This window comes from Pristis pectinata, chromosome 19, assembly GCF_009764475.1.
Source record: "Pristis pectinata isolate sPriPec2 chromosome 19, sPriPec2.1.pri, whole genome shotgun sequence".
In the NCBI taxonomy this organism is placed as follows: domain Eukaryota; kingdom Metazoa; phylum Chordata; class Chondrichthyes; order Rhinopristiformes; family Pristidae; genus Pristis; species Pristis pectinata.
The window spans coordinates 43,185,631-43,211,065 of record NC_067423.1 but is presented as its reverse complement, the minus strand read 5'-3'; positions in this window follow the sequence as shown (position 1 = coordinate 43,211,065).

The following is a 25,435-nucleotide window of genomic DNA, read 5'->3' as shown; positions in this document are numbered from 1 at the left end:
CTTAAGGACAGCTTCTACCCCACTGTGATAGGACTGTTGAATGGTTCCCTTATACAACGAGATGGACTATGACCTCACGATCTACCTTGTTGTGACCTTGCACCTTATTGCACTGCACTTTCTCTGTAGCTGTGACACTTTACTCTGTACTGTTATTGTTTTTACCTGTACTACATCAATGCACTCTGTACTAACTCAATGTAACTGCACTGTGTAATGAATGGACCTGTACGATCGGTATGCAAGACATTTTTTCACTGTACCTCGGTACAAGTGACAGTAATAAACCAATACCAATACAGAATAAAAACAATAACAGAATACAGAGTAAAGTGTCACAGCTACAGAGGAAGTGCAGTGCAGGTGGACAATAAGGGGCAAGGTCACAACAAGGTCGACAGTGAGGTCAGAGTCCATCTCATCGTTTAGGGGAACCGTTCAATAGTCTTATCACAGTGGGGTAGAAGCCGTCCTTGAGCCTGGTGGTCTGTGCTCTCAGGCTCCTGTATCTTCTGCCTGATAGGAGGGGGGAGAAGAGAGAATGTCCGGGGTGGGTGGGGTCTTTTGCTTATACCCTCTGCCCCTTCCTGTCACACTAATTTTCATTAACCCCTTCACCACCTGGTACCACTGTTCTTGCATTTCGATTTATTAAACTTCCCATCGCCAGTACACCACCATCTCCCCCACCACCCACCCAGTTTAAAGCCCCCATCTACGATGCTATTCACGTGATTCACCAGGACATTATTCCCAGCACAGCTCAAATGATGCCTTTCCCAAGAGAACAGCTCCCTCATTCCCCAGGCCTGGGTCCAGTGCCCCATGAATCAGGACCCACTCCCCCCACACATATACTTGTCCAACCTTATTTACCCTTTGCCAATGTGCACTTGGCTCATGTACAAAGTTCAAGGTTAATTTTGCCTCAAGCTGCTCATAATCCCTCAGCAGAACCTCCTTCCTCGTCCTATCTACAACGGCGGAGGCTGAGGGGTGATCTGTTGGAAGTGTATAAAATTATGAGGGGCACAGACAGGGTGGACAAGCAATATCTTTTTCCTATTATTGAGCGATCCAATACCGGAGGGCATGCACTTAAGGTGAGAGGGGGTAGGTTTAGAACAGACGTGAGGGGTACGTTTTTTACTGACAGAGTGGTGGATGCCTGGAATGCATTGCCTGATAGGGTGGTGGAGGCAAATTCATTGGGGGCTTTTAAGAGGGACTTGGATGGGCACATGAATGAGAGGAAAATGGAGGGATATGGACATTCTGTAGGTAGGAGGGATTAGCTATGTTGGCACAACGTTGTGGGCCGAAGGGCCTGTTCTGTGTTGTACTGTTCTATGTTCTGTTAGAGACCATCTGGACCTGGAAAACTGGATCCTCTCCCTCCCATTCTCCAGCCTCAGAGAGATATCCTGAACCCCAGCACCAGATGGGTAACACAGACCCTGGGAGTACGTCTTTGCCACAGCGAACGCTGTCTATTCCCCCACCTATGCTCTCCCCTGTGACTCCCACATATCTCCCCCACCCGAATGTCCGCCACCCCCCCACCCGCCTCCCCAACCACACTTGAACGGACAGACCCCCTGTGCCGTAGTGCAACAGTGTGCAGTCCTCAGCCTGGCCAACACAGGGTTCCAGGCAGGGATGGGTCCTGAGCTGCCCTAGCAACCGGCCTATTGGAAGATTGACAGTGGACAAGCCTGAAGGAAGAGAGGGAGAAAGGTGGGCTACAGGAAGGGCCGGATCGTTCCTGTTTGGTTGTAACTCAGGAGTCTGACTAAACCCCACCCACATTCACCAAGTTCTGGACTTCACTGCAGTTCATAATTGGTTTATTTAAAAGAACGTTGCAGCACCAGGTTTCCCAAGTTGCCCACAATTACTGGGAATTCAGAAAATTCCCAGTATTTGTGGTTAAGAAGGCATACGGTGTATTGTCCGTCATCAATCGTGGAATTGAATTTAGGAGCCGAGATGTATTGTTGCAGCTATATAGGACCCTGGTCAGACCCCTCTTGGAGTACTGTGCTCAGTTCTGGTCGCCTCACTACAGGAAGGATGTGGAAGCCATAGAGACGGTGCAGAGGAGATTTACAAGGATGCTGCCTGGATTGGGGAGCATGCCTTATGAAAGCAGGTTGAGGGAACTCGGCCTTTTATCCTTGGAGCGACGGAGGGTGAGGGGGGACCTGAGAGGTGTATAAGATGATGAGAGGCATTGATCGTGTGGATAGTCAGAGGCTTTTCCCCAGGGCTGAAATGGTTGCCACAAGAGGACACAGGTTTAAGGTGCTGGGGAGTAGGTATAGAGGAGATGTCAAGGGTAAGTTTTTTACTCAGAGAGTGGTCAGTGCGTGGAATGGGCTGCCGGCAACGGTGGTGGAGGCTGATACGATAGGGTCGTTTAAGAGACTTTTGGATGGGTACATGGAGCTGAGAAAAATAGGCTATGGGTAAGCCTAGTAATTTCTAAGGTAGGGACATGTTCGGCACAGCTTTGTGGGCCAAAGAGCCTGAATTGTGCTGTAGGTTTTCTATGTTTCTAAACCCCCGACCCCCCCACAGAATCTCCTAAAACCTTGAACACTTCCCTTGATAATTTAAGACCAATCCTGGACTTGTTTTGAGCACACAGGAAGTCGGCCAACTCACCTGTGCTCCTGCTCTGCCAGTCACGTGTCACACTGTCCTGGGACCCAGTTCCACCGGCCTGCCCGTGGTCACCAGGTTGTGGCCGGTCGCTGTGACCAGGCGGCCTGTTGTGACCAAGCGCAGACCGCTCCACCTCACCAGCCGTCGCCTGCTCCCCCGCCATCCGGGGAGCCCTCGCGCACGTCTTCCAGTTAGCGCCGTCTCCTCGCTGAGCGGGGGCGCTGCGGGCACCTCTCTCCTTGGGCTGCTGCCTCTGGATGGGAGGGACGGGGTCTGTGGCCCTGAGGTCAAAGGTTGCCATCCTGGCCAGCGAGGCAGCATTTGCCGGATAGAACTCAGTTCCTTGGGTTGCCATATCCGTACAAAATTCGTCATGATCTCCTCGATGGCAGACATCATGGAGCAATCTGTGGATGTAGAAACAAAATCCACCAGTATAATAAGCCTCCCTTTACAAACTGCCCATGTCATTACATGGAATTATACCACTGGTTCCTCACATCAGTCGCACAGTGTACTTTAAGGGCTTTCTCTCTAAGCTTATGAAAAATATGTTAAAGATTTTCTAAAGAGCCCCAACACCTGATAGCCCAATATGATTCATGAGGTTGATCAGGTACAGAACAAGCAACATTCAGGAAAACTTACAGTCTATCCACTGAGATGAAGCCAACACAGTTATAGTGGTTAGCGTAACGCTATTACAGCGCCAGCGACCCGGGTTCAATTCCCACCGCTGTCTGTAAGGATTCTGTACGTCCTCCCCGTGCGTCTGCGTGGGTTTCCTCTGGGTGCTCCGGTTTCCTCCCACATTCCAAAGACGTACGGGTTAGGAAGTTGTGGGCATGCTATGTTGGTGCCAGAAACGTGGCGACACTTGCGGGCAGCCCCCAGAACACTCTACGCAAAAGCCCCCAGAGCACTCTACGCAAAAGATGCACTTCACTGTGCGTTTCCGTGTACATGTGACTAATAAAGAAATCTTATAGGCTTAACAAACAATCTGCTGGAGGAACTCAGCGGGTCAAGCAGCATCCGTGTGGGGTGGAAGGAACTGCTGACAATTCAGGTCGAAAGCCTGCATCGGGACACCCTATCAGGTCACCCCTCGGCCTCCTTCACCCCAGGGAAAACAAGCCCAGCCTGTCCGATCTCTCCCCGTCACCGAAGTCCTCCAATCCAGGGCAACGTCCTGGGGAATCTTCCTTGCACCTGTCGTGATGCAGGATCTCAGGCTGAAACACCGACAATTCCTTTCCTCCCACAGACGCTGCTCAACCCGCTGAGTTCCTCCGGCAGATTGTGTGTTGCTCCAGATTCCAGCGTCTGCAGTCCCCATGTGTCTCCACAGTCATAGGCTCTCTCTACATCACAGGATAAACTTGGAATCATTGAAGGATACAGCACGGACACAGGCCCTTCAGCCCACTGAATCCATGCTGCCCATCAACCAACCCATTCATGCTAATAAGGTAAGATAAGATATCTTTATTAGTCACATGTACATCGAAACACACAGTGAAATGCATCTTTTGCGTAGAGTGTCCTGGGGGCAGCCCACAAGTGTCGCCACGCTTCCGGCGCCAACATAGCACGCCCACAACTTCCTAACCCGTACGTTTTTGGAATACGGGAGGAAACCGGAGCACCCGGAGGAAATCCACGCAGACACGGGGAGAACGTATAAACTCCTTACAGACAGCGGTGGGAATCGAACCCGGGTTGCTGGCGCTGTAATAGCGTTACGCTAACCGCTACACTACCGCGCCCGCCCTACCCAGGTCCCATTTTATTCTCCCTACATTCCAATCAACTCCCCCTAGATTCTACTGCTGACCTACACACTGGAGGCAACTTACAGTGACCGATTCACCAACCAACCTGCACGTCTTTGGGATGTGGGAGGAAACGGGAAGCCCACGCGGTCACAGGGAGAGCGCGCAAGCGCACGGACTGAGCTTAGAAAAACCATCTCTGAGTTGTGTCTAAGGCAGACAAAATGGTAGGGAGGTAATGATGGCTTTTTACTAATAACTGTTCATTGACAAGTCAGCGAGCCTGTTTGTTTCTGGGGGAAAACAGCGGAAACAGCACCGTAGAAACATTTGATACCTGGTTGTCAGGCACTGTGGTGGTGGCGGGGGTGGGGGGGGGAGGCGCACTGAGCTGAGGTGGTCCAGAAGTGGCTGCGGGCTGCCTTGCTCCCCCTCAGATCTGGACAGCTGTTGGCGCAGCCCCAAAACCTGACCCCCATCCAGCTCTGAGAGACAGCTCCGGCCCCTGGTCTGTGGGGGAGCTCTGTCTCCCCATAACCTCTGCAGGCAATCCACCACACCAGGCATCTCTCCCCCACCATATGACAGTCACTGACCCCTGACCCGAGCCCAGCGGAGTACCGAGAGAGAAAGAGAGACCAGAGGAAATCAGAACAGGTTGATAGGGTGGTGTAGAAGGCAGATGGCAAGCTTGTCTTCATAGGTCGGGGCAGAGTTGGGACGTTATGTTGCAACTTTACAAAACACTGGACAGACCACACCTGGAGTACTGTGTGCAGTTCTGGTCACCACGCTGTAGGAAGGACATGGTTGTGCTGGAGAGAGTATAGAGGAGATTCACCGGGATGTTGCCCGGGATTGGAGGAGTTCAGTGATAGGGAGAGATTGGACAGGCTGGGACTGTTCTCCCTGGAGTGGAGGAGGCCGAGGGGTGACCTGATGGAGGTGTATGAGATTATAGGAGGCAGGGTAGATAGTCATTTTCTCATGATTGGAGCATCAAAAACAAGAGGGCAAAAACAAGGTGACAGGAATTAAAAGGGGCATCTGAGGGGTAGGTTTTTCACACAGAGAGTGTTGATGTCTGGAACGCACTGCCAGAGGAGGTGGTGGAGTCCGATACAATCACTACGTTCAAGGGCCATTTAGTCGGACACTTAAATAGGCAAGGCATAGAAGGATATGATCCTAATGCGAATTACTAAAGAGAAAGTATTGGCAGTCTTGAGGCACATTAAGGTGGATAAATCCCCAGGGCCTAACCAAGTGCATCCTCAGACCTGCTGAGAAGTTAGGGAAGATGTTGCAGCAGCCCTCGCTGGGATACTTGCTTCACCTTTAGCCACAGGTGAACCTCCGGAGGACTGGCAGGTAGCGAATATTGTACCGTTATTTAAGCAAAGACAAGCCAGGGAACTACAGGCCGGTAAGTCTAAACTTGATTGAGTTTTTTGAGGAGATGATAAAGGTGCTTGATGAGGGTAAGGCAGTGGACGTTATCTACATGGATATCAGCAAGGTTTTGATAAGGTCCCTCATGGTAGGTTGACGGCTGGGATCCAGGATGAATTGCAAGTTTGGATTTGGAACTGGCTTGCCCATGGAAGACCGAGTAGAGGTGGAAGGTTGTTTTTCTGGCTGGAGGTCCGTGACCACTGGTGTTCCACAAGGATCGGTGCTGGGACCTCTGTTGTTTGTGATATATATCAATGATTTGGATGACAATGTAGATGGGTGGATCAGCAAGTTTGCAGATGACACCAAGATCGGTGGAGTTGTGGACAGTGTAAAGGACGATCAAATAATACAGCGGGATACAGATCAGTTACAGATATGGGCAGAGAAGTGGCAGATGCAGTTTAATCCGGGCAACGTGAGGTGTTGCACTTCGGGAGGTCAAATGAACGAAGAAAGCATGCAGTTAATGGTCGGCCCCTTAATAGCATTGAGGTACAGAGGGATCTTGGGTCCAGGTCCATAGTTCACTGAAAGTGGCGATGCAAGTGGATAATGTGGTAAAGGCAGCGTATGGAATGCTTGCCTTCATTGGTAGGGGTGTTGAGCACAAGAGTGAGGAAGTCATGCTGCAGCTGTATAAAACTTTAGACCGCACTTGGGAGTATTGTGTGCGGTTCTGGTGGCCCCATCATAGGAAGGATGTGGAGACTGCGGAGAGGGTGCAGAAGAGGTTTACCAGGACGCTGCCTGGATTAGAGGGTATGAGCTATAAGGAGAGGTTGGACAAACTTTGGCTGTTCTCCCTTGAGTTTCAGAGCCTGAGGGGAGATAAGATAGAGCTTTTTAAAACTATTAGATACATAGATAGGGTAGACAGTCAGAATCTGTTCCCCAGGGTAGAAACGTCAAACACTAAAGGACATGTTTTTAAGGTTAGAGGTTGGGGGAAGTTTAAAGGCACAGAGAGTTTTTTTACGCAGGGAGGGGTAGGTGCCTGGAGTGGGTTACCGGGGTAGCGGTGGAAGCAGGCAGCTTGGTGGAGTTTAAGAGGCTTTTAGACAGACGCATGAATATAAAGGGAATGGAGGGACGTGGATGATACACAGGAGGGGGACATTTAGTATAAATTGGCATCAAGATCAGCACAGCATCGTGGGCCGAATGGCCTGTCCTTTGCTGGACTGTTCTATGCTCTGGAACACCTCAGAGGAAGCTCTGGAATAAAACGCAGAGGAGAGGAGAGGGGATGGGTGGTGTTGGAATTAGCAGTGGATCGTCGACTGACTATGGGGATAGCTGGGGCGGGGGGGGGGGGGGGGAGTGGAAAGTGAGGACAAGTGGAACCCTGCCACTGACTTCCGAAGAGGTGAAGTGGGGTGAGGACAAGGATGGTTGGGGACGGTGTCAGCATGGAGAGAGGGAACGCTCAGAAGAAACACTGGTGCAGAGGTGGCGTCATCCATGAGAGAGAAGCTGGGAATCCTTACAGGAGGCAGGGTGGGAGGCGGTGGGCTTACAGTGGATATCCCAGAGAGGGAAAGGCAGCATAGAATTTGGCAACAAGGGGAATGAGTTTCCAGTTCAGGGAGGGGCACAGTTATCAATGTACCAGAGGAAGGATTGAGGGAAGTGAATGGGACTGAAACAGAAAATATTCCACATATCACACGAAGCATCACGCTCTAGATCAATGCCATGATGTCTCAGTGTTCCACGAATCAACAAAACACCAGTTATAGTTCTATTCATTTTTGGCATGTGAAAATCTTAGATCCAGAAAACTAAATTCCAAGCACATTTCAGAAAAGGATCAACTAAATGGAATGGAATGTAGGTGACTTTTAATCTTCCATAATTTTAGTTGTGAATGACACCTCAATAGAGAGATATGGTTCAGCAGGTTTAATTTTAGCTTGGATTCATTGGGTTAAGTGCATCAGTCATGTAAGAACAAGGTTATCTGGAGGAAAATTTGGAAAAAGTGAAATTATTATGTCTAATTAATCTGCCCCAATTTGCATAATTTATACCAGACCATCTGTTGAGATTATATATTCTGTAACAGAAGAGGCCACATCTGAGAGTTCCAGGCTGCATAAGGAAGACACGTATTGACAGGACAGATTTTAATACAGGTTTGTTTTCCGAGTCACTCTTTGAATAAGGCAGGAATATTTAAAATGCAATCTGGCTTCAGGTGTCGAAGAGCAAAAGCATTCATTTCCTGAAAGCAGCTGGAATTTACATCTGCTTGCTGTACATCAACCACTTGCAAAAAGTGTTATTTATAATATCTCTCATAAATGTTTCTGAAATGAATTACCCGATAACATTGGGTTCAGGAGTTGTCCGGCAGCAGGAACTGCTGTATCCGTCCCAACCAGGATCGAAGGACATGGTGCTACCACAGCGCGTGTTGGAAAGGGCAGCGCACGAGGCAAAACCTCCAGGGAAGGTGGCACCCCAGCCAGGGAGGGGGCAGGATAGGCTGGCACTGTTGGGCTCAAATGCCCCACAGTGGGGTCCACACTGCCCACACCCCTCTCACACCCCTCCCACACCGGGGTCACCCCTCCCACACCCCTGTCACACCCACACCCCCACACCAGGGTCACCCGTCCCACACCCCTCCCACACCCCACACCAGGGTCACCTCTCCCACAACCCCCAGGCCACCCCTCCTACACCCCTATACTTGGCTCACCCATGCCCCACACCGGGGTCACCCCTCCCACACCCCTATACTTGGCTCACCCACGCCCCACACCAGGGTCACCTCTCCCATAACCCTCAGGCAACCCTTCCCACACCCCTATACTTGGCTCACTCACGTCCCACACCGGGGTCACCCCTCTCATACCCCTCCCACATCAGGGTCACCCATCCCACAATCCCCAGGCTACCCCTCCCACTCCCTCCCACACTCTCCCCACTCCCACACTGAAGTGAGACCCCAGGAGGAATGTTGATGCTTCTTGAAGGAGTCATACAGCACTACAACACAGAAACAGGCCCTTCGGCCCATCTCGTCCATGCCGACCTGGTTTTCTGCCTAGTCCCATCTTCCTGCACCCAGACCACAGCCCTCCAAAACTCTCCCATCCATGCACCTATCAAACTTCTCTTAGATGTTGCAATTGAACCCGCATCCACTTCTGCTGGTGGCTCGTTCCACACTCGCACCACCCTCTGAGTGTAGAAGTTTCCCCTCAGATTCCCCTTAAATATTTCACCTTTTGCCCTAAACCTATGACCTCTAGTTCTAGTCTCACCCAACCTAAGGGGAAAAAGCCTGCATGTATTCACCCTATCTATACACCTCAGAATTTTGTATACCTCTAGAAGATCTCCCCTCATTCTCCTGCACTCCAGGGAATAAAGTCCGAACCTATTCAACCTATCCCTGTAACTCAGGTCCTCAAGTCCCGGCAACGTCCGTGTAAATTTTCTCTCCACTCTTTCAAGCTTATTGATATCTTTCCTGTAGGTAGGTGACCAGAACTGCACACAATACTCTTCAGTTTGGCCTCACCAACGTCTTATATCACTTCAATGTAACATCCCAACTCCTGTACTCAATGCACTGATTTATGAAGGCCAATGTGCCAAAAGCTCTCTTAACAACCCTGTCTGCCTGTGATTTAAGGAATCACAGATCTGTACTCCATGGCTCTTCTGTTATGAGCCACGAGAAAATAAAAAGCAGACAGAGTGAAAGAAAGAGGAATAACACAAATTATACAGTGCCCTTCACTATTTCCACACTGCTCCTCTAAGGCAAGGACACAGTTTGACACATGCTCACTGTCGTGATGTTAGAAACCCCATTCAGGGGTAAATACTGGCTAGGGTGCTGGGAAAACTAGCCTGCCCCTCACTGGGGTTTGAAGCATCCTAGTAGAGTTATACTCCAGGACTTAAGAAGCCAAATAGGGAGAGAATAGGGCCCCTCAAAGACCAAAGGGGACACCTTTGTGTGGAGCCGCAGGAGATGGGCGAGGTCCTCAGTGAGTATTTCTCCTGTTTTTACTGTGGAGAAAGACGTGAAGACTTCAGACCTTCAGAAAGTTAATGGGGATGAAGAACACAATGATGCTGGAGGAACTCAGCAGGCCAGGCAGCATCCGTGGTTTCTCTAGTTAATGGGGATGTCTTGGGGATAGTCTGCATTACAGCAGTATAGGATGTCTTAAAACATATGAAGGTAGACAGATCTCCAAGGCCTGATCAGATCACTGCAGGAGGCTGGAGAAGAAACTGCGGGAGCCCTGGCTGAGATACTTGCATCATCGTTAGCCACGGGTGAGGTGCCGGGAGACTGGAGGTTGGCGAATGTTGTGCCTCTATTTAAGAAGGGCTGCAAAGGAAAACCTGGGAACTAGAGACCAGTAAGTCTCACACCTGCGGTCAGTGGTACTGAGGGAATTCTGAGGGATAAGGTATACGTGCAGTTGGAAACATGGGGATTGATTAGGGATAGTCAGCAGGGTTTTGTTTCACGGATTTGATTGAATTTTTTTGAAGTAACAAAGTAACAAGGGCAAACAGGAGGCACAGCACTCTATATTCTCCCTGGGTCGTCTACAATCCAGTGGCATGAACACTGAATTCTCCAACTTCCAGTAAACTGCTCCCCCTCTGTCCCCTTTCTCTCTCCCACTGAATAACCCAGCCCCCATCACCCTGTCTCTTTCCCCTCCTCCACCGTCCCCATCAGCCCGTCACCCACACACCCCTCCCACTGGTTCCCCTCTCCCCACTGCTCCCCTCTGCCCTCACCTTCTCTCTCCCTTTACTCCACGCTCCACCTTCCTCCCTTATGACAGAACAAACTGATGAAGGTAGTACAGTGGATGCGGTTTACGTGGACTTTAGTAAGGTGTTTGACGAGGTTCCCCATGCTAGGATCATCCAGAAAGTCACGAGGCATGGGATCCATGGAGAATTGGCTCACCCACAGAAGGCAGAGGGTGGTTGTAGACGGAGTGTATTCTGCCTGGAGGTCGGTGACCAGTGGTGCTCCGCAGGGATCTGTTCTGGGACCCCTGCTCTTTGAGATTTTTATAGATGACTTGGATGACGAAGTGGAGGGGTGGGCTAGTGAGTCTGCAGACGACATGAAGGTTGGAGGTGCTGTGGAGAGTGTAGAAGGTTGGCGTAGGTTACAACGGGATGTAGACAGGGTGCAGAGCTGGGCGGAGAAGTAGCAGATGGCGTTCAATCCAGAAAAGTGTGAAGTGACACACTTTGGAAGATCGAACTTGAAGGCAGAGTACAAGGTTAATTGCAGGATTCTTAGATAGAAGATATCTTTATTCGTCACATGTACATCGAAACACACAGTGAAATTCATCTTTTGCATAGAGTGTTCTGGGGGGCAGCCCGCAAGTGTCGCCACACTTCCGGCGCCAACATAGCACGCCCGCAACTTCCTAACCTGTACGTCTTTTTGGAATGTGGGAGTGTGGAGGGACAGAGAGATCTTGGGGTCCACGTCCATAGGTCCCTCAAAGTTGCTGCGCGGGGTTAGATTGATCATAGGGTAGCTTTATATGGGTCAGCACAACGTCGTGGGCTGAAGGGCCCGTACTGTGCTGTACTGTCCCATGTTCCATGTTCTATATTCTATCAGATTTCATCATCTTCAACCATTTATCACCTCCACTTCTCACCTCCCAGCTTACGGCACTATTCCCACTCTCCCCTCCCCAATCTGCCTATCACCCCCCCCCCCCACCACCCGCCTGCACCCATCGATCACCTGCCAGCTGTTGTCCCACTCCTCCCCCTCACCTTTTTATACCAGCTACCACCCCTCTACCTTTCAGTGCCGATGAAGAGTTTCGACCCGGAATGTTGACTGTCCACTTCCCTCCACAGGTGCTGCCCGACCCGCTGAGTTCCTCCAGCGCTTTGTGTGTTGCTCCAGATTCTGGCATCTGCCGTCTCTTGTGTCTCCTCCACTGAATAAGCAGGTTGTGTATACTGTGCACTCGGTGGATGTGACCCCGAGACTACAGCTCCACTGCAAATCATTGAGCTCGACTGTGAACAGTTGGTGGCCAAGCACCTATCCCTGAAGGTCACAACCTGCCAACCTGAGAACCCACACATTCCTACTCTGTCTTCTGTTAACCAACCCTCCACCAGTGCAAGTGTACTACCCCAATTTCATGTGCTCTTACCTTGTTCCCCAATATACCACATCCACAAGTGCCCCCTACTTTAGAACATAGAACACTACAGCACAGTACAGGCCCTTCGGCCCACGATGTTGTGCCGACATTTTATCCTGCTCTAAGATCTATCTAACCCTTCCCTTCCACATCGCCCCCTATTTTTCTATCGTTCATGTGTCTATCTAAGAGTCTCTTAAATGTATCTGCCCCCACAACCTGGGCTGGCAGTGCGTTCCACGCACCCACCACTCTCTGTGTAAAAAAAAGCTTACCCCTGACATCCCCCTTATACCTTCCTCCAATCACCTTAAAATTATGTCCCCTCGTGTTAGCCTTTGTCGCACTGGGAAAAAGTCTCTGACTGTCCACTCGATCTATGCCTCTTATCATCTTGTACACCTCTATCAAGTCACCTCTCATCCTCCTCCTCTCCAAAGAGAAAAGCCCTAGCTCGCTCAACCTATAGTCGAGGTATGACCTTCAGAAAGCTATCAGTGATGCCAAGAGGCAATACCAACTCGAAATAGAGTCTCTGACCAGCCGTCAGTTATGGCAGGACTTACATGCCATAACAGGCTACAAGACGAAGTCGGGCTGCATAGCTAACAACAGCGCATCCCTTCCTGATGAACTTAACGCATTCTATGCACGTTTTGAACAAAAGGGAAGTGGATTGTCACCACCCACCCTGACAGCCACCAATGCAGCTGAATCTGTGATCACAGTGGAGGACGTAAGATCAGTCTTCAGGAGACTGAACACGAGGAAAGCACCTGGCCCAGATGGTGTCCCGGGCCGTGTGCTCAGATCTTGTGCTGATCAGCTGGCAGAAGTATTTGCGGACATATTCAACCTCTCCCTGCTTCAATCTCAGGTTCCCTCCTGGTTTAAGAAGACCACTATCATCCCGGTCCCAAAGAAAAGCAAGGTAACATGCCTCAATGACTACCGGCCAGTGGCTCTGACATCCACCACAATGAAGTGCTTTGAGAGGTTGGTCATGGCACGCATCAACTCCAGCCTACCAGACAACCTGGACCCATTGCAATTCACCTATCGGCGAAACAGGTCTACAGCGGATGCCATCTCCCTGGCCCCACGCTCAGCTCTGGAGCATCTGGACAGTAAAGACACATACATTAGACTATTGTTTATTGACTACAGCTCTGCCTTCAATACAATAATTCCAAGGAAGCTTGTCATCAAACTCCAAGACCTAGGCCTCAACACCTCCCTCTGTAACTGGATCCTTGACTTTCTAACAAACAGACCGCAATGAGTGAGGATAGGCAGCAATACCTCCGGCACGATTATTCTCAACATTGGTGCCCCACAAGGCTGCGTCCCCAGCCCTCTACTCTACTCCCTATACACTTATGACTGTGTGGCCAGATTCTGCTCTAACTCCATCTGCTAGTTTGCAGATGATACCACTGTTGTAGGCCGTATCTCAAACAGCGATGAGTCAGAGTACAGGAAGGAGATAGAGAGCTTAGTGGAATAGTGTCATGACAACAACCTTTCCCTCAATGTCAACAAAACAAAAGAGCTGGTCATTGACTTCAGGAAAGGGGGTGGTGTACATGCACCTGTCTACATCGATGGTGCTGAGGTCGAGAGTGTTGAGAGCTTCAAGTTCCTGGGTGTGAATATCACCAACAGCTTGTCCTGGTCAAATCACGTAGATGCCACGGTCAAGAAAGCTCAGCAGTGCCTCTACTTCCTCAGGAGGCTAAAGAAATTTGGTTTGTCCCCTTTGACTCTCACCAACTTTTACCGATGCACCATAGAAAGAATCCTATCTGGATGCATCACGGCTTGGTATGGCAACTGCTCTGCCCAGGACCGCAAGAAACTGCAGAGAGTTGTGGACACAGCCCAGCGCATTACGGACACCAGCCTCCCCTCCTTGGACTCTGTCTTTACCTCTCGTTGTCTCGGTGTAGCAGCCAGCATAATCAAAGACCCCACCCACCCGGGACATTCTCTCTTCTCTCCTCTTCCATCAGGTAGAAGATACAGGAGCCTGAGGGCACATATCACCAGACTTAAGGACAGCTTCTACCTCACTGTGATAAGACCATTGAACGGTTCCCTTATACAATGAGATGGACTCTGACCTCACGATCTACCCTGTTGTGACCTTGCACCTTACTGCCCTGCACTTTCTCTGTAGCTGTGAGACTTTACTCTGTACTGTTATTGTTTTTACCTGTACTACATCAATACACTCTGTACTAACTCAATGTAACTGTACTGTGTAATGAATTGACCTGTACGATCGGTTTGTAAGACAAGCTTTTCACTGCACCTCAGTACAAGTGACAATAATAAACCAATACCAATACCTATAGTCTACTAGATGCATCAGGAAAGAACTCCAGTAACTCCAACAGATTAATGAAACATGGTTTCACTTTCACAAATCCATGTTGACACTACTCAGTCATATCCTAATTGTCTCATTTCCTTCATTATGTTCAGCCTCTCATTAACTTCTCTGTGCACCCCTTCAGGCGCAACAGTCAGCGGGGGTGTAAAATAATTCGCTTTTTTGCAATGGAAGGTAATGTACCACATCGAGAACACACCACAAATCCTGCTTCAGGGTTGAACTATGTTAATAAAGCATTCTGCAGGCTAATTTCTCGGGTAAACACATTTGACAAGAGAAGCAAAACTATTTCACAGTGAGATTTAAATAACCAATTGAATTCTAGGGAATAGGAAGAAGGAATTTGCATTCATAATTCCAGACTGTGCCTAATCCTCTAGTTGTTTTTACAGTCACGGTTTAAAAGCTGTTAGGCTAAATATCAATTGCTGTATACGATGTACAAGAAAGCAGTTTGTATCATTCATACAGTGTTCAAAAGTTAAACATTTAATATTTCTTTTTCAATTCTGCAATTGCCCTCTAATCAATGCCTTTCTTTTCATTAACATTCAAATAATATTTTACTTTTTAAAAATAATTATCATGTATAATTTAGAGAATCTTAATTTGGGCTTTTCCTCAGTGGAAACATTTCTATACATTTCCTGTAAAGCCACCTCAGGGATCCATAGAGTTATTCAGCATGAAGCAGGCCCTTCAGCCCAACTCATCCATGCTAACTAATCTGCCTTCCTGAGCTGGTCCCATTCGCCTGTGGTTGGCCCGTCTCCCTCTAAACTTTCAAGACTAGATATGAACTTTAATAGAATTGTTCAAGATTCAGTTTGATTCCTTTCAAATTAAAATCCCATTCCTTTGTTTGCATTTTGTATGAACTTGTGAACGTACATCACTATTTGTAAGGACCTTTCCTCCACTATCCATTAGTTATTTTCCAAGTGTGTCTTCCATGGCCCTCCTAACAAAATGAACCGACCCCCAGGAAATTCCTTTGTTACCATCTCCTTGTATTGTTCACATAGTTCCTCAGCATTAATCATAAATTGATAAACTCAGAAACTACTGGATTATTTTTAAAAAATCTTTCTCGTCCTTCCCCCCCCCCCCCCAACCCAGTCGGGCCCCCGTCTGATTCCAGAGTCAACAATATAGGTGAGTCTAAGCCAGCTCCTCAGTTCAGTAACAGTGAGGATGGACAATAGACGCGGTGGTACCAGTGCATCTTTTGTCGGTCGTTTCCAATACGTGAGCTCTGCTCATCGGACTATCGCTGAACAAATCAAATAGAAGCAGCAGTCGAGGCATAGACTCTCACAGCATAGAAACAGGCCTTTCGGCCCACTGAGTCTGTGCCGGCCAACAACCACCCATTTTACACCAACCCCAGTTTTCATCAACTCTCCCCAGATTCTACCACACACTGGGGGCGATTTACAGCAGCCAATTAACCCACCGGCCCGCACGACTTTGGGATGTGGGAGGAAACCGGAGCACCCGGTAGAAATCCATGCAGTCACAGGGAGAGAGCACAAACCCCACACAGGGGGCACGCGAGGTCAGGATTGGAGCCGGGTCCCTGGTGCGGTGAGTACACCTCTAGCTGCACCACGGCGTCACGCTAAAGACTCAGGGAACCAAAATCAGACGCCTTATCTGTTGGACCACACAGTAACATAGTAGTAGGCCTGTAACTCTGCACACTGGATATGGGGAGATGTTTCACCTGGCTGGGGGTATCTGGAAGGAGGGGTCACTCAGGTAACAGGGCAAGACGTTTCGTACTGGGGTGAGGAGAAATGTCTTCACTCAGGGGATGGTGAACCTGCGGCATTCACTCCCACCAGTACGTCGCTCCCTCGCACCCACTGGCGGATCTGTCCCGCCAGTGGGACAGGACGGACGTCCTCTGGAAGAATCATACACTCGTACATAGATCCATACAGTCCACAAGCACCCATTTTATTTCTACCCTAATCCTACCCCAACCAATTCAATTCTCCTCACATTCTCATAATTTCCTCCCGGTTTCTACCACTCATCTACACATTAGGAACAATTCACGGTGGCAAATTAACCTACCGACCTGGGCACAGTCTGGGAATAGGGGAGGAAAGCCACACTGTCACTGGGCGAACGTGCAGACTCCACACACTGGAGATTAGGTCTGAACCTGGGTTGCTGAAGCTGGATTACCTGCACCATTGTGCAGGGTTACATTGGAAAACTATCAACACTGAAGTAAATAATTTAAATTATTAAAATATTATTTAAAATGACCTAAAACGTAAGTAGAAACATTATTTAAAATTATTTGTTTTACATTAAAGCAACTTAGCTTTGCTTCCTAAACCTTTGCCCCAGAATCCCCATTAAAATCAGTGGCACCTTGGATCCTGTCTGAGGTTAAAGATAATAAACAGATTTTAGAACTTGAGCAAATTTTATCTCTTCTTATCCAAGAGGTATGACTGTGAATAAGAATTCAGCCAGTTTAGGATCCAGTCCCGAGATGTTCATCAAGAGCATTTTGCAAGGTGGATTGGACTGGGAGCAATCGAGACGCGATCGAATCTTTTTCCAAGGTTGATTTTATTCATTTTTGCTCACTGATTTTAATGCCACAGTTTTAGTACAACTACGCCATTTCCAAACCAAGTCAGGGTCAACATTTGTTGTGGGGTCAGGGGTGACATATAAGTCAGGCCAGGTCAGGCCATTAGTAAAAAAAAATGTTTGAGCTCAATCTGTAGATTCGTGGTCACTATTTTTAACTCCTGATTGCTGAATTGACTGCATTTAAGTTCCACGGTTGCCATAGTGGGATTTGAACTCTATCCGTTGGGGTTATTAGTCCAGTAATTCAACCACCAAGCCACTTTGGATGATGATTTTGAGTTGCTCTCCCATAAGTCAGACTGCCAAGGATGATGGCAGGCATGTTCCATGCCAGACAATGAGCTTCCTACACTTTAGTAGTTAAGTCCAGTCAGCTCCACTGACCATTTGTTTGCACCATTCTTACAGGTCCCTGCAAATAAGTGTCAAAGAGTCACATCGCGCAGACACAGCCCCTTAGCCAACGGAGTCCACACCAACCATCAAACACCCAGTCACACTAACCCTACACTAAACCTATTATATTCTCCCCACATTTCCAATTAACTCCCCCCAGATTTAAGAAGGCCACTATCATCCCGGTACCTAAGAAAAACAAGGTAACATATGAAGTGCTTCGAGAGGCTGGTCACGGCACACGTTAACTCCAGCCTCCCAGACAACCTGGACCCACTGCAATTCGCCTATCACTGAAACAGGTCTACGGCAGACACCGTCTCCCTGGTCCTACACTCATCTCTGGAGCATCTGGACAGTAAAGACACCTACGTTAGACTATTGTTTATTGACTACAGCTCTGCCTTCAATACAATAATCCCAAGCAAACATCACCAAACTCCGAGACCTGGGACTCAACACCTCCCTCTTCAACTGGATCCTCGACTTCCCGACCAACAGACTGCAATCAGTGAGGATAGGCAGCAATACCTCCGCCACGGTTATTCTCAACACTGGTGCCCCACAAGGCTGCGTCCTCAGCCTCCGACTCTACTCCCTATACACTCACGACTGTGTGGCCAGATTCTGCTCTAACTCCATCTACAAGATTGCAGATGGTACCACCGTAGTGGGCCATATCGCAAATAACAATGAGTCGGAGTACAGGAAGGAGATAGAGAGCTTAGTGACATGGTGTCATGACAACAACCTTTCCCTCAGTGTCAGCGAAACAAAAGAGCTGGTCATTGACTTCAGGAAAGGGGGTGGTGTACATGCTCCTGTTTACATCAACGGTGCTGAGGTCAAGAGGGTTGAGAATTTCAAGTTCCATTGGAGTGAACATCATCAATAGCCCATCCTGGTCCAACCACGTAGACGCCATGACCAAGACAGCTCAACAGCTTCCTCGGGAGGTTAAGGAAAGTTGGCATGTCCCCGTTGACCCTCACTAACTTTTATCAATGCATCACGGCATGGTATGGCAACTGCTCTGCCCAGGACCGCAAGAAACTGCAGAGAGTTGTGGACACAGCTCAGCACATCACAGAAACCAGCCTCCCCTCCATGGACTCTGTCTATACCTCTTGCTGCCTTGGCGAAGCAGCCAGCATAATCAAAGACCCCACCCACCCAGGTCATTCTCTCTTCTCCTCCCTCCCATCGGGCAGAAGATACAAAAGCCTGAAAGCGCGTACCACCAGGCTCAAAGACAGCTTCTATCCCGCTGTTATAAGACTACTGAACGGACCTCTTGTACGATAAGATGGACTCTTGTCCTCACAATCCACCTCGTCATGACTTTGCACCTTATTGTCTGCCTGCACTGCACTTGCTCTGTAACTGTAACACTTTATTCTGCATTCTTTTATGGCTTTCCCCTTGTACTACCTCAATGGACTGATGTGATGAAATGATCTGTCTGGATGGCATGCAAATCAAAGTTCTTCACTGTACCTTGATACATGTGACAATAGTAAACCAATCTACCAATTTACACTAATCCCATTTGCCCACATTGAGCACCTTTCCTATCCAAGTCCCTGTTCAAATGCCTCCAAACATTGTAATTGTATTGGCTTCCAACACCTTTGGCAGCTCGTTCCTGACGTTCATCACCGTCTGTGTGAAAAACTTACCCTTCAGACCTCTTTTAAATTTCCCCCCATCACCTTGCACCTGTGCCCTCTAGTCTAGAACTCGCCCGCACTGGGGAAAAGGCTCGGACTACCTACCCTATCTATGCTCCTCAAACCTCGATAAGGTCACCCCTCAGCATCCTACATTCCAGTGAGAATAAACCCAGCCTATCCAATCTCTCCTTATTACAAGGAGGGTGTACCAGTGTCTTTACTTTCTTAGGATGTTAAGGCTTGTCACCGAACGCTAACAAACTTCTACAGATGTACTGTTGAAAGTGTCCTGACTGGTTGCATCATGGTCTGGTACGGCAATTCAAATGTGCAGGAAGGTAAGAAGCTGCAGAGAACAGTGGACTCTGCCCAATACATCACGGGCACCTCCCTCCCCACCATCAGGAGTATCTACAGGAGGTGCTGCCTCAAGAAGGGAACATCCATCATCAAAGATCCCCACTATCCGGGCCATGCCATCTTCTCGCAGCTACCGTCAGGCAGGAGGTACAGAAGCCTGAAGTCCCCACACCACCAGGTTCAGGAACAGCTACTTCCCTTCAACCATTCGGTTCTTGAACCAACCTGCACAACCCTAATCACTACCTCAGTTTAGCAACACTGTGACCACTTTGATCATTTTGCACTAAAATGGACTTTTTTTGTTCAAATTGTGTTCTTTCTTGTAGAAAAATTTGTTTAATTTATATTTAATTTATGTTTATCTTGTAAATACCGCTTATCTGATGCTATGTGCCTGTGATGCTGCTGCAAGTAAGTTTTTCATTGCACCTGGACCTGGACAGATGGCAATAAACTTGACTTTGACTTTGATAACTACAGCCTTCCATTCCAGGCAACATCCTGATGAGACACAGGAGACCGCAGATGCTGGGATCTGGAGCAACACACAAAACGCTGGAGGAACTCAGCGGGTCAGGCAGCAGCTATGGAGGGAAATAGACAGTCGACATTCCACGTCGAGACCCTCCATCTGGACACCCTGGTGAATCTCTTCTGCAATCTCTCTATTGCTACGGCGTCCTTCAATATAAGCCGTCACTAAGTGAAGGAGGAGGAGGTAGAAGCTGTTCTGGAGAGGGAGACACAGGAGACCGCAGACACTGGAATCTGCAATAAAACAATCTGCTGGCGGAACTCAGCGGGTCGAGCAGCATCTGTGGGGTGGGTGGGTGGGGGGGGGGGTGCGGAAGGAATCGTCAGCGCTTTGGGGTCCACCCCTGCATCAGGACTGAGGTGGGAGACGGCCGGTGTAAAGCGGAGAGGGGGAGAGCGGGGCAGAGTCTGGTACAGGTGCCAGTAGGTGATGGGTAGGACCCAGAATGGATGGAGGATGATGAGCAGATAGAGCCAGGGGTAGAGGGTGAAGGGGAGACAGCTTCCGGAGGGTGATAAGCAGGAAGGGAAAGGTTGCCAGTGCTAGGATCTGATCGGTAAGTAAGGTGTTAATGGGAGCCATTAGGGGAGAGCTATTGGTATTGGTTTATTCCTGTCACTTGTACCCAGCTACAAGCTGTCTTTGAATATCTTTAAGGTAGGTGGGACGGGGCTACCATCAGCTCAACCGTGGCTTGTTAAATGGCCGAGCAGGCTCGGCGGACTTACCCCTGTTTCTAACTTGTATGTTTGCAAGGAATGGTCGCTGTTTGGGGTCAAAACCCTCCATCAGGACTCGACCCAAAGTGTCAGCAATTCCTTTCCTCCCACAGGTGCTGCTCGACCCACTGAGTTCCTCCCGCAGATTGTTGGTTGCTCCAGATTCCAGCATCTCTAGTGTCTCCATTGTATGTTTGCATAACTGTGCCGGTTAAGGACACAGCCTGTTTACAGCAAATGGGAAAGTGTTATCAATTCATTCCTCTCTGAAACAAAGTGCCAAGTTGGGAAAGTTAGACATTATAGACATGAAGGAACATTTAACAAAGATAAGCCCACATACCACTTGATGGCTTTGATTCATGTTCTTGGAATTGGAAATGGAATTGGTTTATTATTGTCACATGTACTGAGGTGCAGTGAAGAACTTGGCTTGCATACCATTCATACAGATCAATTCATTACACAGTGCATTGAGGTAGTATAATCTAAAACAATACAGAATGCAGAATAAAGTGTCACAGCTACAGAGGTAGTGCAGTGCAGGTAAACAATAAGGTGCAAGGTCATAATGAGGTAGATCGTGAGGTCAGAGTCCATCTCATTGTACTAAGGAACCGTTCAATAGTCTTATCACAGCAGGATAGAAGCTGTCCTTGAACCTGGTGGCATGTGCTTTCAGGCTTTTGTATCTTCTGCCCGATGAGGGGGGGGGGGGGAGTGGCAAGAGAGAATGTCCGGGGTGGGAGGGGTCTTTGATTATGCTGGCTGCTTTCCTGAGGCAGCGAGAGGTGTAGGCAGAGTCCAGGTAGGGGAGGCTGGTTTCTGTGATGTACTGGGCTGTGTCCACAACTCTCTGCATTTTCTTGTAGTCCCGGGCAGAGCAATTGCCATACCAAGCTGTGATGCATCCGGATAGGATGGTTTCTATGGTGCATTGATAAAAGTGAGGTCAAAGGGGACATTGCAAACTTTAAGCTTACTGGGCAAAGAATTCAATTTAATATTCCAAAAATAAGTTTAAAATTTCATTAGCCTTTTTAAAATGAATAACCATTTTCCCCTCGAAATTAATGTGTCAGTGATAGTCAATACCTACTTGCCCCTGCTTTGCGACAACCTGGAACCTTTGCTCTTGAGAACTTTTGATCCACGCTGAGGATGCCTGGCAGATGATGTCTGTCTAAGATCATCGTTTGACTGCTGTTCATGTGATTCTGCGTCAGAAAATAAGAAACTTAAAATTCTGCAAAAACAATGATAGAATCTTCTGCTGAAAATATATTACTAAACTGCACGCTTCATTTGGAACTGAAATTGAGGGATTGTAATTACCCTTGAAAGTATGACAAGAATGTAAGCAAAGGTACAAACCTCCCTCATTCACAATCGTGTGATTATAAAGCAGATAGAGTGCTCAGTCCCCGTGAATGACACATCCTTATTATAATAGCTTTAATTCCTTGCTTTTACTCAGATCATTACTGGAAAACAGTAGTTGCCATTCAGCTGGAGAGGAGGGTTTTAAGGGTAAAGTTATATTTCCAATACTGCTCAAGTACAGCATCATGCTGAATGTGGGTGACTGTGCTAAACAGATAACCTGGCTGTCAGAATAATCTTAATTTCGAAAGACTTGCTTTCTTATTCAGGACACAGGCTTTAACAATACAATTGCAAAGTTATTTATTATTGTCCAAATGGACTCAAAATTGAGTTCTCTAACTTTGGATAATTCGCTCTTTCTTTCAGTTTGTATGAGCATTGACATCTCTTCTTCCTTTTTCTTTCATATGTATAGTCTAGCCTGCTGGGCATGTCCCAGTAGGTCAAACTGTACAACTTCACATGGACCTTACAACATTAGAGATTACAACAGCTGCTGGGTACATCCCAGTCAGTCAGACTGTACAACTTCACGCGGACGTTACAACATTAGACTTTACAACAGCTGCTGGGTACGTCCCAGTCGGTCAGACTGTACAACTTCACGCGGACGTTACAACATTAGACTTTACAACAGCTGCTGGGCATGTCCCAGTAGGTCAGACTGTACAACTTCACACGGATGTTACAACATTAGACTTTACAACAGCTGCTGGGCATGTCCCGGTAGATCAGACTGTACAACTTCACACGGACCTTACAACATTAGACTTTACAACAGCTGCTGGGCATGTCTAGGTTGGTCAGACTGTACAACTTGACATGGACTTTACAACATTAGACTTTACAACAGCTGCTGGGCATGTCCAGGTTGGTCAGACTGTACAACTTGACATGGACTTTACAACATTAGACTTTACAACAGCTGCTGGGCATGTCCGCGTAGATCAAACCGTACAACTTCACACGGACGTTACAACATTAGACTTTACAACAGCTGCTGGGCATCTCCGGGTTGGTCAGACTGTACAACTTCACGCGGACGTTAAAACATTAGACTTTACAACAGCTGCTGGGCATGTCCGGGTCGGTCAGACTGTACAACTTCATGCGGACGTTACAACATTAGCACAGACACAGACAAAGAAGATCAACTTCCCATTCGCGGCTGTGTTATTTCCCTCTGAAAGAGAGGTTCCCTGTGCTCCACCCACTGCCCTCCCCACCTTCTCTGCAACCAAGATTAACTTGTCTCTCGTTCTCGGTCCTGATGAAGGGCCCCAGACCTGAAACACTGACTGTTTCTTTCCGCAGATGCTGCCTGACCTGCTGAGTTTTTCCAGCATTGCCTGCTTTTATTTGTTTTTTTTTAATTCTCCGTACTTGCCACATTCTTCCTTTTGTTTCTTTATCAAACCCTCGATATCCCTTGACATCCAGGATTCCCTGGAAATCCTTCCTTCGCCTTTCGCTCTTGCAGGAACACGCTGGTGCTGAAATCTCGCAACTTCACTTTTAAAAGACTCCCAACTGCCAGGTGTAGATTCACCTGCCAGAGGTCACTCTCAGTCTATATTTGTCACGTCCTTTCTTATAGTGTATGGACTGGTCACAGAACATGGATGGTAGGCATTACACACAGGAAGTATAAGGTGCACAAGACAGAATGCATCATACAAGCCATGCACAACACAGTAAATATGTACATCACACAACTATACATATCATTCCTGTACATTGTACTGGTTGTACACACAATAGACATCACGCAAACTACACAGAGACGATGCAATTTACGGACATTATACAAAAGGCTGAGTACATGTCACACAGATTATATGTAACATTGTACACTAGAGTCACACAGATACAACCAGTACACATCACACAGATTAAACATTAAAGACTATACAAATCAGATACATCAACTAAACGATATACAACAAAGAGGGATTATAGCGGGACGCAAATGAAATGCATCAAACAACACATGAATTGCACCAATTGCACGGTTAAGGTGCATCACTAAGATTGAACACTGTATGTTATCAATACACATCACACAGTCTGTACACAACAACGGACAGGACCATCTCTGAGACAACACAGAGACCAAACATACCACATAGACAGGACAACTTGCACAGAGGTTATATGTATCATTCATTCCATATCCTGGTACAATCCCTGTATTATTCGAGGGATTAATCATGCAGAGGTAGAGTATTTGGACCAGACCAATGACCTGGAGGCAGGAGTACAAATCCCACCACGGTAACTGCGGAAATTAAATTCAGTTAACTAAGCAAATTGAGGATCGGTGACAGTGACCATGAAGGAACTGGATTATTATAAGTACTTGCTTGGTTGACTGATGCCCTACGGAGAAGTAAATCTGTGCCCTTGTCTCTGCGTGTGAACCTCAAGTGACCAAACAGGCTTCAGGAGTGTCAAACCACCAGATCAAACACTAGGAATGGTATGAGACAAGAGCCCAGAGCGGCACCCACAGGTCGGTCACACACAATCTGCAGCAGACCTGCAGAGGAGGCGAAACACCCACTGTAGTGTCGAGCAAAGAGCTCCTCAGACTAACCCCTCTCCCCAGTGCTCAGTTTGTGGGTCACACGCCTGGGCACTGGTTACATGTGCCCTTTCACCACCCTTTCACGCAGCAAGTCCCAGAACCTTTTGGGTGATAAAAGAGTTTCTGCAGGAGGTAGATGGGAGTGGGGTGGGGGGGGGGGGAAGGAGGTGAAAGGAGGTGGGGGCTTTGTACGACTAATGTAAGAGTCCATCACTGCGGTAATGAGAAAGTTCTTCAAATGGGGTCATTTAGGTAGACCTTAGGAACAAAAAGAGGGCGATTACCTTGCTGGGGTTATACTCCAGATCTCCTAACGGTCTGTACGAGAAAGTGGAGCAGATATGTAGACAAATCCCGGAGAGGTGTGAGAGTAGAAGGGTTACAGTTGTCGGGAATTCCACATTAACCGGAATGACACCAGTGTGGAAACTCAAGAGGGGGCATGGAATTTTGAGAAGGCATCCAGGAGAGCTTTTACAGCCAGTTCACAGATCATCCTGCGACAGAAGGACAGATCTTCGGGAATGTAGCCGGGAAAGTGATTGGAGTTTCAGTGGGAGAGCATTTCAGAGATGGTGACCACAACTGCGTGAGTTTTAAGGTTGCTATGGGGAAGGATGAGGATGGATCTGATTGGGGGAAGGCCATTTTCAATATCAAGAGGCAGGAAAAGTAAGAAGGAT